General features: G+C 39.0%; 1 long non-coding RNA gene across 3 annotated transcripts in view; it reads right to left on the bottom strand.

Annotated features, from left to right (window-relative positions):
* The window catches only part of LOC311519941, a 202,270-nt gene that overhangs the window by 71,156 nt on the left and 111,964 nt on the right, over positions 1 to 19,150 (bottom strand). The window contains exon 3 of one of the 3 annotated variants that reach the window (XR_014711425.1): positions 11,421 to 11,487. The exons of the other annotated variants lie outside the window; for them this stretch is intronic. This is a non-coding gene — a long non-coding RNA (uncharacterized lncRNA). Of the gene's footprint in view, positions 1 to 11,420; positions 11,488 to 19,150 lie in introns of those variants that run through there. 3 annotated transcript variants of the gene reach the window in all.

Raw genomic sequence — 19,150 nt, 5'->3', positions numbered from 1 at the left:
GAAAAGAATATGGAGTCTCTCTCTCCCCTGTTCAATGGTCAGACACAAATGCAGATGCCTGTGAGAGCACCAACCTAAGGAATAGTACCGGGTGAGCACATCTCCTGTATTCTCTGGAAACATTTTCTGAATCTACATTTTCAGCTGGGTGGCAATGTCTTTAAATGTAGGCCAGGGCCTCTAAGGCACAAGTTGGTCCTAAGCCCCCAATTCAACAAGGTACTTATATTTAACTCTAAGCAGGTGCTTAAATACCACTGAAGTCAAGGTTTATCTTCTTTCAATAGAGGTGATTAACCTCAACAACATTCAAAATAACCAGTTCAGATTAGTGAGCCACTACATAGCTTTGGAAGTGGCTTGGTGTAAGCCTGTGATGCCTCTAACAAAAATGAACATGGTCCCTAGTTTGCTACTGTTGTCCACACTCACATTCACTCATCTTCCAGAGATGCAGGAGATGGCAGCATCTGCCATCCAACGTTCTGAATGGTTCAATGACTATTGTGTCCAAGGTAAGTTAAAGCCTGCCAGTTCTTTTGTAGGGTTGGCAATGAGGTATTTGTTTGGGATATTAGCATTATCCCAGAATTCTTTCTAGTGTTTTTCAGGATTGAAGGAGAACGCCTTGGGATGTCTATGCAGCACTTTGAAGCAAGCCTCCCAGTACCAGACTTAGCCTTGTGGGGCTCGAGCTAGTGCTCTAAAAATAACTGTATAGACTGTGCTTCAAAGTTGAGACTCAAGCTGGAGCTTAGGCTCAGAAACCCCCTTCTGCCCCCCAGGCCTCAGAACCTCAGCTGCAACTTCAAAGCACTGTCCATACAACTGTTTTTAGACCACTGATGCAAGCCCCGCTAGCCTGAGTCTGTCAACCTGGGTTGGGAGATTCACTCCAAAAGCATTTAAGAACTTTAGCCTGATCCTAAAAAGGCTTGTGAGATTTCAGATGCATTTTCAGAAAGTTCTGGAAGACCTCATGAATTGGTAAGTTCAATTGGCAGTCATTCAACTGTACTCATGAGCTGTGTGTGTGTTTGTGCCTCTCTCTCTCTCTGGAGTTGGGTGGGGGGTATATTTTCTAGAGAGGCTAAGCACTGAACAAATCTTGATTTTAATATTCCAATTATAATTCTCATCATGGCATTGAGCTGAACGTCCAGAGATTTGGTATTTGAGCTGCCTGCCCAGAAGAGGGCACAATATTCAGCAATCCAGTGTACCCGTGTTAGATTCGCTGTTTGAAGTGTGTGCGCTTCAGTACCCCTTGTTGCCAGCAAGTTTTTGGACAAGGCTAGTCTTTGCTTTTGCCTTTTCTCATGTCTTTTCCAGATGAGCTTTAAGAGTCAGGCTTCTGTTCAAGGTTACACCCAAGTACTGTGGATAGTGCTCATTGCAGACAAGCGGACTTTAGAAGTGGTTCCTTATCAACTCTATCATTTAGGTGAAAGGCTATTAGCAAGGTCTTGGAAGCATTAGGGTGCAGCTTCCAGTAATGAAAGTATCCCACTGTTATATTAAGATTGGAAGACAGGGAGTCACCAATAGTGGTGAGATCTTTGCCTTGTGCCACAAGAGCAAGGTTGTCAGCATAAATTATTTTACATGAAATTATGTCAGGTAAGTCATTTATGTAGATGTTGAATAGTGGAAGAGCCAACACAGAACCTTGAGGTAGACTATTATTGTGGGTGCATGCATTAAAAGGATGCAGTTATCTACAGTTGCTCAACATTGTGGCCAGGAGCCGCATAGTGCTACAGCTTTTAATTACCCTTTGTGCCCTGAGCAATAGCCCATATTGCCATACTGTGTTGTAAACCGCAGACATTCCTGTCAATGCCGTTCCAGTTTTCAATTCCTCTGGAAGACAGCCTGTGTGTGACTGGTAATGATAAGAACCTGGCCACAGCATCTTCATCTCAGTTTGAAACCAACCTGTTCTTTTGGCAGGATAGTCTCAAAGATAGGGGATACGTGGGCCAGTAAGACACTGAACTTGCAAGTTGTGAAGAGGAATGATATTGAGCAATAGCTGGTGGCATCATCTGGTGATTTCCCATATTTGAGGAAGGCAATAACTATCACCTCAGGCCAACTTTTTGGTTGAGATCCTTAAGGGAGTTAAGGAGATCAGTTTTCACTAGAGACAAGCCTGAGCAGCATGGCTTGGATATGGATTTCAATTTTTGCAAATTTCAGGGCTGTACATACCAAGAGTCCCCATTCTTCCACTGAATACCTTATATTGAAGACAACGTCAGAGCAGAGAGGATTTAAAACAATAGTTATTTAGTAGAGACTCTAGAGATGGCACTGAAACAGTCTTCTCAGCCAGAGTAAAAACAGATTTATACTACAATGCCTCTGCTTTAACTCTTAGTGCTGGTCTCTATTACATGTTAATAAATTTTTTTAAAAAAGCTTTTTATAGTTTCTCTTTCTAAGAAGTATAAATCACAAGAGTAGGTATAGCCGACTGCAACAGGTTTCAGCTAAAAACTGAAACGAAAGAGTGTAGCACTTACCTGTCTTGTATAAAAGAAACTGAAGAACTTATACCAAGGACATTTTATTATTTTTAATAGTAAAGCAAAAGACAAAGAAATAAAAGTACTTGTTAACCACAAACTAAAGCGTGTCAACTTTCAGAATTCTGGGTAACAAACTCTAAGAATCTATTCTTATTCACATTACTCACGTGTGTAAGTGTTGCACACTACAAGGATTGCAGAATCAGGCTCCAAGAGCCTGAATAAACTCCAAAGGATTTATGAGTTGAGTTTATTGGACAATACGCGCTACGGTCTGCTCTCAGTTACACAAGTGTAAATCTGGAACAGCACCTGTGATAAATGAAGTTGGGGGGAGTTCCCTTTATGGACACCCAGCCAGCCAGTTAGCTATAAAGTCCCTCGTGGTAGCTGTTCTCTACTTTCTTTACCTGTAAAGGGTTAAAAAAGTCCAGGTAAAAGGAAGGGATTGTGCACCTGACCAAAAGAGCCAATGGGAAGGTTAAAATTTTAAAAAATTGGGAAAAAAGCTTCCCCTTTGTGTGCTGCTGTTGTTCTCCGGGAAAGAGGGGAACAGGGTGCAGTTATGCTGTGAGAACCAGAAGGCCAGATATGAAAATCATCAGATCATATCTAGAACTACTTATTTAACACCCAGATATGTAAGTAGATCAGAAATGTTTAGAAAGACGCAATTAGGTTTGTTTCTGTTTCTTTCTTATTGGCTTGTGGACTCCTCTGTGCTAACCCTGAATGCTTTTTATTTTACTTGCAACCTTTAAGCTGGACCTCAAGGTTATTCTTGATGTTTAATTTTTAAGTGGGTTTTTTAAATCTAGCAAAAGCCTAAGTTCCAGATGTATTTTCTTTCTTTTTCATGTCCTAAGAGGTTTGTGCATATGTTGTTTAATTAGCTGGGGGCAACAGCTAATTCCCTTTGTTTTCTTTCTCAGTTCTTCCCTGGAGGGGTGTATGAAAGGGCTTGAGGGTACCCCACAGGAAGGAATTCCCAAGGGCGCCTTCCTGGGTTCCAAAAAGGAGGTTTTGGCATTTGGATGGTAGCAACATCTACCCAGCCAAGGCCAGAGAGAAGCTGTAACCTTGGGAGTTTAATACAAGCCTGGAGTGGCCTGTATTAATTTTTAGAATCCTTTCGGGCCCCCACCTTCTGCATTCGAAGTGACGGAGCGGGGAATCAGATTTGACAGCAACAGAGAAACAAAGAGCAGAGTTTAGCTCTCCATCTTTATGCAAGTCTCACCACATGGGTTAAAAGAGTGGGTGAAGAGACCATTGGCCAAAGCAGACTGAACCCCAAAGACAAGGATTTGTTGAGGATATAGACAAGCAAGGGCATAAGGAGAGATGAATTACAAATTAAACTTAAAAACAGGGGAAAGTTATACATCTTATGGGTCTGGAGGTATGCCAGAGCTGGTCCTGTTCAAGAGCCTTTTTTAACATAAATAACAAAGACGTTAACACACCGGTGAAGACTGCAACTGGTATCTCCATTGCATGCTCAAGTGTTGCTTAAAAACACACCGTGTACTTAGCATTTGCTATATATAGGGGTGACCGTAATTCTCCCAAAGGGAAAACAGGACATCGCCTGGGGCCGGCCCAAGGCTGGTGAGACCCCCAGCCCTCCCTGCTACCAGCCCATGCAACACCAGCCCGAGCGCCCCTCCTGCCATCTGCCTACTTGGGAGCCAGCCTGAGGTCCCCCTCTGTCCCCTGCCCACTTGGGACCAGCCTGAGGCCCCTCCCTTCAACCCCTTACATGCAGGGTTGGCTCAAGACCCCCTACTGCCCACCTGCCTGAGGTTGGCCCAGTCTGAGCCGCTATCCAGAGCCCTCTCTCCCATGCAGGGCTGGTATTGCTGCTTTCCTTCTCTTCCTCCCCCATGTCCCGCTACGCGTTTCGGTGGTGGCAGCATCTACCCATCCAAGGCAAGGGTGCCCCGTTAGGGATCACACTCCACTTTTGTGGCAAAACTGGGCATTTGTCCAGATGGCAAGTGCAAAAGGGACCACTGCCCAGTTTTGCCAAAAAAGTCGGGACAGCGGGGACAGAGCTTAAAAAAGGGACTATCCCAGGCAAAACGGGACATATAGTCACCCTACCTATACATCTTTTAGGATATTTTTGAAGCAGAGCGGTGGAGTAAAGGAGAGTCCATGCTGATCAAAAGGTCAATCTTAGTACGAATTAAAATATGACAACGCTGTAACACAGTAATTAATATCTACTTCATGAAGTCAATATAACAAATGGCACAGTAAAGAGTCACAATTGTTTTTATTAATAAATAGTACAAAAAGGGATTTAATAGCACAGATCATGTGTCCATATCTTATTGAACCAATTTGGTTGTTTTAGCTAGATCCTGAATACACATAAATAATCATTTATAGTACAATGCATAAATCCTTTCAATTATGCAGTCTAACTCAATAGTGTAAGAAAACCATATTTACTGGACTATACCAAAGATTTATTATTATAAAATAACACCTAAGAGCTAATTACAGTACTTGTTCCAGGCACCTTGTTATTACAGACACTAAATTATTATTAGATTACCACCACAAATATCACATTGTGTATTTGACTATGATGGGACAAGAGTGAAGATTAAGTGCCCAAAAGCTATAAAAGAGAGAAGACACCTCGGGGTATAATTTAAAAAATTGTAGATATTGTGAAGGGGAGAGATTCATAGTGGCACCCAACACCAAGAAAGTGAGAGTGTGATTTACAGAAAGTATCTCAGAAGGGAGATTTCTTGTAGCAAAATTGACTTTGGGAGTGTTTTGTTGGCTGCACCACAGAAGACTCTCCAGCAGCAGGAGCAGGCATGCAGGCAGCAATTTATCAAAAAGAATTAAAAATATCTGTCTTCAGTTTTCTGCTGTAGTTTTTGGTTTTGTTTTTAATATTATAGCAGCTAACTATAAATATAACTGCAAGGCAAAATGCCATATAGGCTGAAGGACAAAATTAAAAAGGAATCTTCCCTCAAACAAACAAAATACCAGGAAATCTTATCACCACCTTATGAAACTTCTCTATTTGGATCAAATCCATAATGCCTGCTGATTTTTACATTTACCTACATCTAGGCCATGATTCAGTTAAACACTTAAAAGACATGCTTAGCTTCAGGGCATAAGTGCCACTGAAGTAATTGCAAGGGACAACAAATCTATTCAGACTTCATTGGGACTTAAGTACTTGGCTGCCCTGGAGCCATACAGCAGGGTCCATTGCAGTGAAACGTATTCTGATGAACTTAGGTCAATGGGAAATGTACATATGCAGATCTCAGGATAGAATTTTGCTTCTGGTAAGTCAATCTATCATTATATTGGAAAATGACTTGGTAGCATAAGTTATTTTAAACAGAGACCAGTTTAAGACCAGCCCTTTCTGTCTTTTCTGCCCTTTAATTAAAACTGAAGATTCAATTGGCAAATGACATATTTGGAAGAAAATATGAGTCATTTAAACGAATGTATATTTTTATATTCTGCTGTTCACCATGTTGTATTCATGGAAAAAGTAAGCTTACATTGAGGACAAGAATACAATCTGTAGAAAAATGTCACTAGATAAACTTTGGCTGCTTTCAACTTAGATTGTAAGCTCTGTCAGTCTGTCTTTTCATTCTGTGTTTGTACAGCACCTACCACAATGGGGAGCTGGTCTATGGCTAGGGCTCCTATGCATACGATAATACCAATAATAAAACCAAGGGCAGTATGTTAATTTTCTTTCCTTTTTCTCACAACAGACACAAATTGGAAGAAAGATGATGTCCTTTCATGTAGCAATTTCATCATGGCAAACAGGCATTCACTTTAAGAGAATCTATTAGGTCTTCTCCATTTTCTTCAGCAATCTCTGGTCCCGATTCTCATCTCCCTAACTAATGACTAGTTTATATCAAGATTTAGATCCCCACTTCATCATTTGGGCCCATCTCTCAGAAGTGGATCTTAACTGGAATATTTCCTGAAGACTTTGAATTTTGAGGTAGTTATTACCCAAACTGCACTGTTCAGGCCCATTTCTGTTTTCTTAATTAGGATGAGCTAATTAAGAAGATTATAATCAGATACTTCTGTCAACTTCGGTAAAATTATCGGTTTGACATTGGGTGGTATATCTGATGTTCCTATTTTGTTAGTTAGCTCCTATTTTGCTCACATTCATTTTTATTATTCCATAATATTTCATATACCTTTCACATTGTCCCTTTAATACTACTTAATTCAAAACATAATAAAACATTAAACCAGGTAATTATGAACTTGACATATTCCCCTTAATGCTCAGCCTAAAGTAAGCAGAAATCTGCCCTAAACGAGCAGTTGAAGGTTGCCCGGTCACAACCACTGTCTGCAGCAATGTAACTTTAGAACAGCCCTGCAGCTGCTCTAAGTTATGTTGCGGGCTTTCTGGGACTTGGCTAACTCAAAAATCAAGGGAACAGAGTAGTGGTTACAATCCAGTTTCCACTTTGCTTCCCTCTGGTGTGCTGAGTGCAAACTCAGCATATCAACTGGGCACTGAACCTATTGTATGCGAGAGCATTTTTGTTTTCTTTATTTAAAAACTAAGTTATGGATAACTAAGTGTACATGCTCTGACCTAGCGTAAGGGAGCCTCTCTTTTGCTTTAATAGAACAGAAACCCTAGAAATCATGGTTCCAGTCCCTGGAATAATTATCTCTGTACAAAAATATGATAATTAGTGTGTGCCATCATCATTATGATTAAAGCCTCAGTATTTCTAACACAGGCAATAGTGATAATAAGTATCCTTACAATGTGCTAAACACAAGCACACAGATTCTGAGAAGATACCAATTAATATTTTAACCATGCTCATCAATAGCTTTTGCTATGGTTCCATTGCCTTTCATTCCCATTATAAATGATGTTCCACTATCTGTATATTTTTTGCAATAGGGACAGGACAGTACTACATGTCCTTCACGTTGGTTTGCTTTTCTTCTGTGTGATCCTGTGCATAAAATAATTTTCCATGTAGTCCTATACTGGGTGGGTGCAGGGGTTTTTGTGTGTGTGTGGGGGGTGGTGGTGGTGGTGGTTTGGTTTGGTTTGGTTCAGATAGAAAATCTATTCTAGAAGTAAGAATATTTGTAGGGAAACCATAACAAGAGACACAATAATTAACTAAAAATAACTTTAAATGGCTTTAGAAGTTACACAACAAACTCTACATGAGACTCTTGATACACAGCGATTCTCTATTGCACAGTAAGAATAGCATTGTATTGGAAGAACATGTATGATTTGTTCAACTACAAAGAGAAAGGAAGTTCACTTCCATAACTTTGCAATATGAATAACCTGCCACCCTCCAAGTTTCTCATTAAGCTTCTATTGAAATTTTTTAGTATTTAGTTAAATGGCAATTGACTGATCTAACACTCTATCACTGGAGAGATACTGGAAGGCTTTTCCACCATAAGAATGATACTCACAGCAAAGAAACACTCCTCTAGCCAAAAAATACCAACCAACCCCACCCGCCAAAAAGGTTACCCAAAAAATGTAAATTAATGCAAATCTAAACAAAACAAGACCAAAACCTTACCCATCTGGCAGCGTTTTTAGCCCAACAAGGCAGAAGAGAGAGAGAGACTCCATGAAGTTCACTAGGGACTTCACTTTTGCTGTTGATTTTATATGCAAGATGTCTTGATACTTTGGTAATGGCTACCAGTATAAAATTTAAAGTAGGAAGATAGGTGAGAACAGAAGAATTTCATAAAACTAGTGCATTCAAAGAGTGAATTCGCTCTCAGGGTAACTCAGTGCTTATGCGGATAATTTTACAACATACAGTTCATTTTCTAAAGCCAAAATCTGTAGCTGACAGATAGTGATTATAAAATGAAATCTAAGACTTTTTAACTCTTGGGTAGGATAATCTAATTATAGTTACACAAAAAAGAATAAATGTCAATTTGGCAAGTACATTTTCTTACACGCCTCTCTAAATGGAGAAGACATTAGCAAATTTCTCTTTGATATGTTGTGATACTGTCAAGTTTTAAAGGATTATTTTATGGTTCTCCAATGAAGTGGTTTTCTATTCACTCAAGCTGAGTAGAATTTTATTATTGTTGTTATTTATAACTATGTACTATTTATTTTAATCATTTTTCTCAATTATTTTTCAGAGAAGAGGATCTGTATCCACAGAACTAGATCCTCATCTATTTAGTCTTGTTATTTTAACTCAAACGCATATATAAAACCTTTCACTGGAGTAAGTTACTGTATGTATATATGTTATGTTTGTTCAGTGGTCATAACAAATTTTCCCCTTCTGTGGGTGTAACTATGAGCTTATCTCTCTCACACCAGATGTGGTATTCCACTGGGAAAGGAAAAAAATTAAATTAGGTGGTCTCTAAAAGTAGCATTTTTATGATCCCATACTTTATAAATATAGTTCTCCATTGTTTCTTGGGGGCTTTTTTCTTAACCTCAACATTTTACCGCATATTTATGTTCTCAAATTAGAATGATACCACTGAGCTATGCCAGAAAGAAAACAAAAAGAAAGAGGTTTGCGCATCCGAAAAGTACTTCTCAGTCAGGCTCGTCAACGACCTGTGTGTGTCTGTATATATATCATTCATGAAGTGTGTGTGTGTGTATATATATATAATTCATGAAGAACCCTCTTGAAATTAGGATTTATGAAAGACTTGGGATTTTGAGACTCTTGGGCCAAAATTAGAACTGATTTTAAAAAAACAAACGAACAAAAATACCGACATCTCTTTGCAACTAGCTAGGCCTTGTTGCAATTCCAGACCTGTATTAATTTATTTGCAAAATGTTGAGAGGTTCCATCATTCAAAACTAATGTGTGCATGTGCATTCAATCATATACATCAGTGGATGTATTTGAATGTGCATACCTATTTTTGTTTCAATGTTGCCAAGACAAACCTCCTCCTCCTTCCCAAGCCTGGGTATACTGTTTCTCTCAGAACAACACTGGAGAAAAGAGAAACTGCAGTTTAGACAGGGAGATGAGCTAGATCTGAGAAAGCTAATCGCTAGTAAAATTAGAGATTTTTGTCACCGAGTCATACCACCACCACCAGACAGGCACAATAGTGAGGCATCCGTTATGGTCTGGAACCAGTATGCAACATGCTGTATCAAAACTCCGGGTGTATGACAAATAGATTTAGTGGCAATAAGTGAATAGCAATGATTCTTCATGATTCTTTTGAACCCAACAGTTTCCACAAGTTTTTGTTGCCAGGTTGGATGCTCTTTTTCGCTCTTTTAAGGCAAAGTTTCTCCTATCTGATTCAGATGGTGGTAACACTGTTTAGTACTCCGATTTCCCCTTGACATTGATGGGAGCACATTATATTCACACGGAGTACTATTGTGTGAACTGTGGCATAAATGGGATATATGTGCATGTGGCAGGAGAGCAGAATACCTACGGTGGGTGAATCTGAAATTGAATGAAGAGCAAAATACTGTGCAGATATGAGAGGATAGGTCTGTATTCTACAGCTGGCCTCAGGAAAAGGAAAATATTACAGGTCAGGTGTGGGTGTGTGGGATAGGTGTTTGTCTGTGTTGCGTGTACATGCACATGTGGGATGGCAGAGAAGGAAAAGATATAACTAGTCATAGTTCAGTGCAAATAAGTGTTGGTTGTATTTCCTTTTCTTTTCTTATAGCTCAAAGTATTGGGTAGCACTAGTATGTTTAGTTGGATAGTGTAACGTAAAAGCGATTTCCAGAACTCATGAGTCTATGTTAAAGTGTTGGAAATGTATGGCTAAATCCCCAAAGGGTGTAAACTGGCACATTCCCATTTAACTAGGTGAGGTCTGCCCAATACTCATAAATAAAGTAAAATTCAATTGCAGCATGAATAGTAAATGCCCTGACAGTTTTTTTCAAGACACTTTTAAAAATTACAGATACAGCTGAAAGTAAGTTACACTGTGATGCAATATAGCCTAGTGGATAAAGCACTGAACTGAGATTCAGGAGACCTGCATTGTATTCCCAGCTCTCCCACTGACTTGCTGGGTGATCTTGGGCAAGTTACTTCACTTCTTTGCCTCAGTTTCCCCACTTTAAAAAGTGGATAAGTGATACTGACCTCCTTTGTAAAAGTACTTTGAGATCTAAGGATGAAAATCATGATATAAGAGTTTCAGAGTAGCAGCCGTGTTAGTCTGTATTCGCAAAAAGAAAAGGAGGACTTGTGGCACCTTAGAGACTAACCAATTTATTTGAGCGTAAGCTTTTGTGAGCTTATGCTCAAATAAATTGGTTAGTCTCTAAGGTGCCACAAGTCCTCCTTTTCTTTTTGGGATATAAGAATTAGGTATTACATTAGAGGACAATTACTTTAATCTAAATTAATGTAGCGCTCCATATGTTTCTGATGCAGTTCTATGCTGTGCTACATTAACTCAGATTAATGCTTACTTTACGTATATGTGCTTAGATATCCTAATATACAAGTACTCCAATTTATCTCATGACTTTGGAGAAAATCCAACCTATGCCCAAACCTATGGGGTCCATAAAAGATAATGGGGAAGCAACAACATATGGAAGGCGAGGATGCAGACAGGATACAATCCCAATAACAGAAAATACACACTGATACAATCTTAGGAAATGCACCCTGACCCCAGAGTCTGGGGTGTACTCAAAAAGAAGAATATCCCTCCAAATTAGCTAATGCATATTCTGCTGTCAACAACAAACGCAGCCATCTTTATCAACACGAATACCTTCGCTCCAGAAGGCAGTAGCAGCAAGTAGCATCCTTCTGTCACATTGAAATGGCTCCACATACTTCCCTCTGAGGGCAGGATATCTCTTGTGCCAGATAGGTCTTACTATGTGTCTGACTACTTGCAGCTGCACTGCTTCAGGCTGTAATGACAGAATTTGGCACTTAATTTTGGCTGATACATTATGCTTCCAGTTACAATCTCTGATGTTCATGCTTGAAGGTACAAAAAACACTGGGCCTGATTCTCCAGTGCTTTGTAGTTTGTGCAGTCAGATATTCTGCAAAAATTGCCTGAGAAGTAGCAATTGGGTTGCTCAGCACCATATGGTATCAAAACCTTGGTGTTGAAGCTGACCTGATATAATAGTTCAGATAAAGGAAATGAGAATGGGTCTTTTAAAGCAATAGGAGGTACTTTGTAGGGTCTAGCCTCAAATTCTTGACAGGATCTTCTTTTCTAATCCACCAGATCTTTTCTCTGCCTTTGGATATTCAGGTAACCTTAGCTCACTAGCAAGTTCCCAAGAACAGCTGGGGGATGATATGCAAAGTGTTCCAGTAAACAGCAGATGACAGAAAAGTGTTGAAAGAATATTTTATTTCAACAGTTTGAGTTGTCAGTTTGTTATTTCAACAGTTTATTCTAGGAGGAGTGAAAATAAGACAATTCTAAGGTGAAGTCTGTAAGCTTTTTCTGTTCAAGCTGAAACTTTTAGACAAGCTTCCGTATTTATGAGCAGGTATCGGAGTCTCTCAATCCTGGGACTACCTGAGGACTGGTTCACCACCTCCAAGATCAGTGAAATTTGTGCTGAGATACTGTTGTGCCTCCACAAATAGACAGGGTGTTCCTACTGTGGAAACTACTATTAATTTGTGCATGTGACCACATCAATCATTGATTAAAAACTGGTGATGCAGTTCCTTAGAATCACAAGTGATGGTAAATGTAGACAATAGACTGACAAAAGAGATGTAAAAGATTTGTTTTGTGCATCTTAAAAATGACTATTAACCCCAATTTGTCCACTATATGCTTCTTAAAGACTGTTGTTTAACCAGAATTTTCTCATCTGACAATGGAAGTGATAGGAGAGGGCAGCTCAGAGCCTCCAGAGGCTAGAGAGGTGGTGAAGATGACCACTTTCGGAATCTTTCACACAGAAAAGAGTCTTTTACAAGGCAGCTTGGAAAATGGCTTGTAATTCAAATGAATAAACCTGTGGTTTGGGTTTTAAGTTAACTGAACTTTCCAAACCTCAAGAGAAGGTTTGGTCTAAGTTCTGAGCAAGGATTCAGGTTGCTTCTTTTATCTTGTCTGGGTCACTGCTCCCTATTTAATTTGGCATGCTTTGACTTGATAATAGGATTCCTTAAAATCAATGTTTACATAAAGGATCCTGCATTCCTGAGCACACAACTCTCATTGGCTTTAATGGAGGTTTGCATTGTATAAGCAATGTGGGTTTGGGCCCAAAGTCAGATGTCTATATTTAACTCCTCTAAGATGATGTTGAGGTAAATCATGTTATTCCAGAGAATACATATTCAGAGAACTCTGGTGAGGCGAAATGTTGTATTTACTGAATAACTTAGCACAGTGGCAGAGAAAATAAATGCTGGGTACAAAAATATATTGTTCTGTAAAATATATGCTACGCTTAGCATTCAGTTACAAGGTATTATATTTGTGCTACCTTTATCATTTAAGCTGTTCAATTAGTATCTGTTAGCTATTGCACCTATTCAGTGAAAAAAACATTCTTGAGATATCATGTTTATACAAAGCTAGCAGCATAAATCAGCTGTATTTAGAAATTAAAAAACAGGCATGAAATACCTCAAAAGCCCAAGGTTTGATGACCTCTTAAACTGCAAAATGTGTCAACAGCAATAAATTCCACTTCCTATGTTCAAAGTGCACCTGATTGTATTCAACGACATGGTCACCCATGCTTGATACTCATCATCAAATGATGAACAACACAGTCATGAACTCCTGAAATGTACACCACAGTGTGACAAGATGCACCTGTCACCACTGTTTGTGAGATGAAAATGGATAAGCCTCCTGACAGCTGGATGCGAATGTTCCATTCTCAGTGGATCAGCAAGGCAAAAAGAGTAAAAACACTACTAAAGTTGAATCAAACCAGGATGTTACCCTATCTTTATAATCTCAGTTTTTCAGCACTTAGTTTTATGAAATAATTTAGGACTAACAAATTGTGGCTGGAGTCCTGTATTGGCTACATGGATGATAAAGAAATCTGATAGATTCCATAAGATGGTCTGTATAATTGAATCTTCTCTTTACTTCTGGAAATAGTAAATCTCAATTGAAGGATAAATTTGTGGGCACAAGTGACTTCTACCAAAAAAATTACTTCCACAAATGTGAACTGTATGATTTACACTTGCAATGAACTGAACGTGTAGATATTAGCACATGGATGTCTAAATATTTGATTTGTTCCCATGAATAAATAGTTAAATGTGCAACTGTTCACACTTGTGCCCGCAATTTAATTGCAGACTCAAAAATGCAGGAGCAAATTGTGCAGGTGTAAATTGCTTCTGCTAAAGGGCGACCACCTTTTTTTTAAAAAGCACTTCTAAATGAAAAATAAAATTATACAAAACCATGAATTCTGGTTTCCAATGTGATTTTACAATAATAGATACTAAGACAGACTCTCTAATCTAATCCGCTAAGCCCTCTGTGTGCCCATTTAAGTGCCAAGGGAGTTCTCCCCAGGCTATCTCTAGTCATTTTAAGGTCACAAAATTATTTTTTTCTGTTTCTTTCTCAGTAATCTTCTAAAATCTTTTTTTCCCCCTAAACAAAAATCCAGCATTCTTCTTGTTCAGGCCCTCATCACCTCCCATCTTGATTCCTGATCTTACCATTCTCTGGCCATCTCAACATTCATCTTCCTCACCTTCATCCATTCAAAATTTATCTGCTAAGATCATCTTCCCCGTCAGCCTGTCTGTCTACATGGATTTTCCCCCACCCCCATCAATAACTCTACTGGCTCTCTCTTTACTGGTATGAGCAGTCTCCTGAAGATCTACAGCTAGGTTCGACACTTGAAAGTAAGTCAAAACAAACCATTTAAAATGTTTAGAATTGACATTTCATTTAAAAAATATCAACTTGAAATGAAATGTTGAAACAAGCCATTTGGATGATTTTGTTTTCACTTTTTTTTTTTTAGCGAAAACCATTTGCCAAATTTGGCCCAAATTTGTGAATAGCATCAGTGTTCGAAAAATGTTTTTTCAAGTGCCTGGTCTACAATATTTCTACATACAAGACTTTATATATGTTTCATATCTCATATCAGTTATGTCATAACTATGCAGGAAACTAACTACTCTGGTTCTCAGTCTCCTTTAGTCTTTTCATTATTCTCAGAGAATCAAACAGGTCTGCAGTTTTTTCTACTTGTATTGTCTTAAGCTGAACCTTCAGAGTCAACAATGTGACTGTGTAAAAATCTTCCAGTATACTTAAACACATAAAAGATAGATATGCTGTCCTCAAACAACTCTCATTTCACGAAGATACAAAATTACTATGTCAGCCCTTATCCTGGCAAAGTCCAGATTTAAACAGCTAATCTCCAGAATTTCATTTGGGTCAGTTCACGACTCTTCAAACCAGTTGTTTTATAGTTCTTGGACTTCTATTGCCTTATGGCTTGATCCCGCAAACACTCAGGTGTTGTGTTTGGCCATAGGGGCTTCAGTAGAAATGCTCATATGAGTAAAGTTACTAACGTGTAAGTGTGCACAGGATCAAGTCCCACTATTAATAATCAAGCTCTGAGGAAATGATCCTGCATCCATTGAAGTGAACAACAAAGCTCCCACTGGTTTCAAACAAGTGCAGGGTGAAGCTTTAAGTCCAGACTATCTTGTCGTAAAATAACTTATTGGACATACCAGCACTCCAAAAGGCTAGTAGCCATTCACAGCAAACAGACATTAGGCCTGACAAAGTACAGCACTGAATGAAGGGAGAGAGAGCTGGATGTCTTGTCACCAATAACATAGTTCATCCTACCATTGCCACCATCTTCTGATCATTTCTCAAAAGAGATATTTTGCGCCTTTTATTTTGAGGTATGAAACAAAACAAAAATTTACAAAGCTCTGGCTATCTTTTTAATGATTAGTGTTCTGCATCCATGTTGCACCTTTCATCTGAGAAACTCAAAGCATTTTATTAGCTTTAAACATTAAGTTTCTGAATATGTATTTTATCTGTCATAGATGTGTCATTATCTCATTGTTAGGGTTTGTGTGTTTGTTTAGTACATGTACATCCTCCTGATTTGCATGAGTGATATAATTTCATTTAATTGTTGGACTTCAGAGTAGGAAAGATCATCATCATCAGCTAGAATAATTAACTTTGCCAACTAGAGTTAATTAAGATGAAGTCTGTCAAACTAATGTAAAAAATAATCAGTAGCTAAAAACTAACAGATAAAAGCAAGGCTTTTGCTTATTGGCTTTATTTTGGTCAGAGCAGCTAGTGTTATTTTTTGAAGACTATCAAATGTTATGAACTTTCATGAAATGTCTGATATCAGCTAGCTCTTTTGAGATTTTAAATTTCTCATCTCATTCCAGCATATGGAATTCTCCTCTGTTTTCACATTTGTATATTATTCAAACATCTTATAACTCTTCATTTCATCTAGGAAAATTATTTGTGTGTTGGGTGGGTGTGTGGGGGGGGACTGGTTCTACTGTATAAATACATATAACATAAACCAGTATCTAGGCAATGTAATGGGCACAATAGGTGAAATTCAATCCTGTGCAGAGGGCCAGCTAAATTAAGTCCCCCTCAGGTCCTCATAATAGGGAGCGAGATTCTGTGCTGCAACTCTAAGAGATGGGGAAGGAGCCTATAATGGCTTTAAGCCTGCTTTGCCCCCTTCCTATCGTGGGTTGTTCTTAGTACTGAACTGCCTCCCCGGCTACCTTATGCAGCCCAGGGAGACTTAAGTTCTGGCAGCCTCCCCAGGTCTATGGGTCTCAGCACTGCTTGGAATCTCCACAGAACTGTGTGTTTGGACACTGCCCCTCTGCTCCAACCTCCAGGCATGACTCCCTACACTAGACTTGTGAGGCAGTCCTCAGAAGGCAGCATTACAGCTGTCTTCTGCAGCGCCTATGCTGGAGGAATCCTTCCTTGACCAGAACCAGGACTTTTAGGGCCCCTTTATGCCATTCTTTCCCTTTTACTGGGCATGAAGGAGCCAGAGTGAGCATCTCACACAGGTTCTGGTGGGATTTAAATAGGATTTAGACTGTATTGGCCACTGTGAATATAATATGGTGAGATAGAACAAATTATATGAAAACATAAAAGGCCAGATTTAACCTGTGAGGGAAAAAAAACCTTACAAATATTAGTTAAATTGTCTCATTTTGCTATGTCACTTGAATGACATGTCAATTTTGTTTTGGAGCAAAGTGGAGTGGGGGCTGAAGTTGCCTACCCAGGGCTACCTATAATCGCAGATTAATATATTATTTTCCTTCATGACATTTCTCCATTGAGCCACTCATGAGTTATGCAGCCAAGCCAACCATCCCTTACTTATTTTCTGAAGTGTACTATACTACCCATCATCATGCACAGCAGCCTGTCTAGCTGCACAGACAGACACACACACACATCCAAATGCAACACATTAGTTCATAGTTAAATGATCCTCTTTTTTCCCCCAGTATATGTTTGAAACGTTTATTTTTTAGGACGTCTGCCTTTCATTGCTTCATACTCACATTCCAGTAATCAACCTCCTCCCCCCTCCCGTGCCCCATTCTACTGAAAACAGTACAATGTTTGCTGTTCAGCTGTGGTTTACATATGAATTTCTCATTGTGTTATAATAGGTGTAAAAAAGCTCATTGGGGGAAATTTGTCATCAAAGAATGAGCAAATAGGTATCATTAATAAAAGAAAGTCTGAGACCTTACCACGTGTTATGCCGGCTTGTGACTTATAGGAAATCTCTATCAATGCAACATGAGTGTATCCAGATAGAGAACATTGGGGCAATAAGACCAAAGCTATCAATTATCTCCAGACAGGCTTTCTTGAAATAGTCATGCCAAGCACCTGAATCCACTTTAATAGTGGAAGTGGACACATATGCTTGGGGAGTTCAAACCCTTTATGAGTAACATTCACTTATGATATACGAACAGAGACCCAACATTAGGGAAGATTTTAGCAAGTATGTGGTATTTGGGAGTGCATAGTTTAAACTTCCCTTTTTAGTGTGGTTGTGTTGTAGCTGTTATTATTTAGTAACGGTCAATCTGTATTCCAGTCTGTTGTTGCAGACATGAAGAGTTAGGACTATCAAGTGATCTGGCATAAATGAATGTTTCCATACACCAGCTACTTGCCTTTGGAGTAGTTCGATAAAAGGAGCTAATGAAAAATTAAATGAATAATGCTGCATGCTGAAGGAGTACTCCTTTTTGACAAGCTGATTGGCTAGAAACTTTTCATCACCATTTTTTGGACTCACTCCCAGGAAAATCTGTTGTATCATGCCGTTCTTTATCCAATATAAATAAATGAATACAAAAACAAACTTGTCAAACTTCAAAGAATTGTCTACAAAGTCAGTAGTATTTTGGTGCTACCTAATTTTCAAATGAAAAAATTCAGTATTATAGAAGAGACTGTGCCTAATGCTATACAATTTGTTTTCAGTATAATGAGAGAGCTCCATTTTTATTTAACATGAACAGCAATAGAATATCTATAATGATATAGAAGGTTTTATTCCCTAATTAATTCATATTAGGTTTCATTCCAAAATACAACAACTTGTAGTAGTCCCTGAAATAAGACTGTAGTTTTAAATAGTGATGGTTAACTATAGTAAAAATGCTTTGAAATCAATTTACACTTCCCTGCTTTTAAAGGAGCTAAATTCTGTAAGGTTTCTGTTTCATGGAGGTATTAGGTAAGGTTATCTGGGAGAACGGAGTCTGACTGAGACCTTATCTACACTATAGGGGTAAGTCTACCTAAGTTATGCAACGCCAGCTACATGAATAACGTAGCTGGAGTCGACATGGCTTAGGTCGACTTACCTTGTGCTTCTCCTTTTGGTGGAGTACCAGAGTTGACAGGAGAATGGATCTGCAGTCAATTTAGCGGGTCTTCACTGCATCGATTGCCGCAGCATTGATCCCCAGTAAGTATAGACATGCCCTGACAGTTTCACACAGCCTCTGAAACCCATTTAGAATCTAGCATGTAGATGAGTAACAGGACAGACAGTGGCATGTAAACATGGACATGAGAGTATTACAAAAAAAAACAACTTAGAGTTAATGACAGTGAAGATGAGTGGTAAATGCGCAGGAGCATGAGAGTGGGGTGGATAGTGGGGGGGGGGGGAGGGAACAAAAAGCTAGAGGATCCTTGAAATGAAAGTGGAAGGACCAGAAAAAGAGAGAAGGAAAAAAATAGAGGTTTGGGACAAAGAAAGAAAGAGGTCTGGCAATCAAGAAGCAGAATGCCTGGTGAATGAAAGGCATAAGGCTTGGCAGCAGAAACAGAGAGATGCCTTGAAGAAGAGAGACAGACAACAGACTTGCAAAAATGTCTGGCCACAAGAGAGAGAACTTTTCAGCCACATATGCTGTCCTGGCTAATAAGGATTGAAGATGCAGCCAACCTTTGAAGATCCATCCAGCCAAGAAGATTGTGAGGTTAAAACAAATGTATTTCTTCCAGCAGTATATAAATTT

The sequence above is a fragment of the Lepidochelys olivacea genome (genome assembly GCF_965140295.1).
Source record: "Lepidochelys olivacea isolate rLepOli2 genome assembly, chromosome: 4".
NCBI lineage: Eukaryota > Metazoa > Chordata > Testudines > Cheloniidae > Lepidochelys > Lepidochelys olivacea.
The sequence above is the reverse complement of the archived record's forward strand: the minus strand, read 5'-3'. Positions and strand labels throughout refer to the sequence as shown.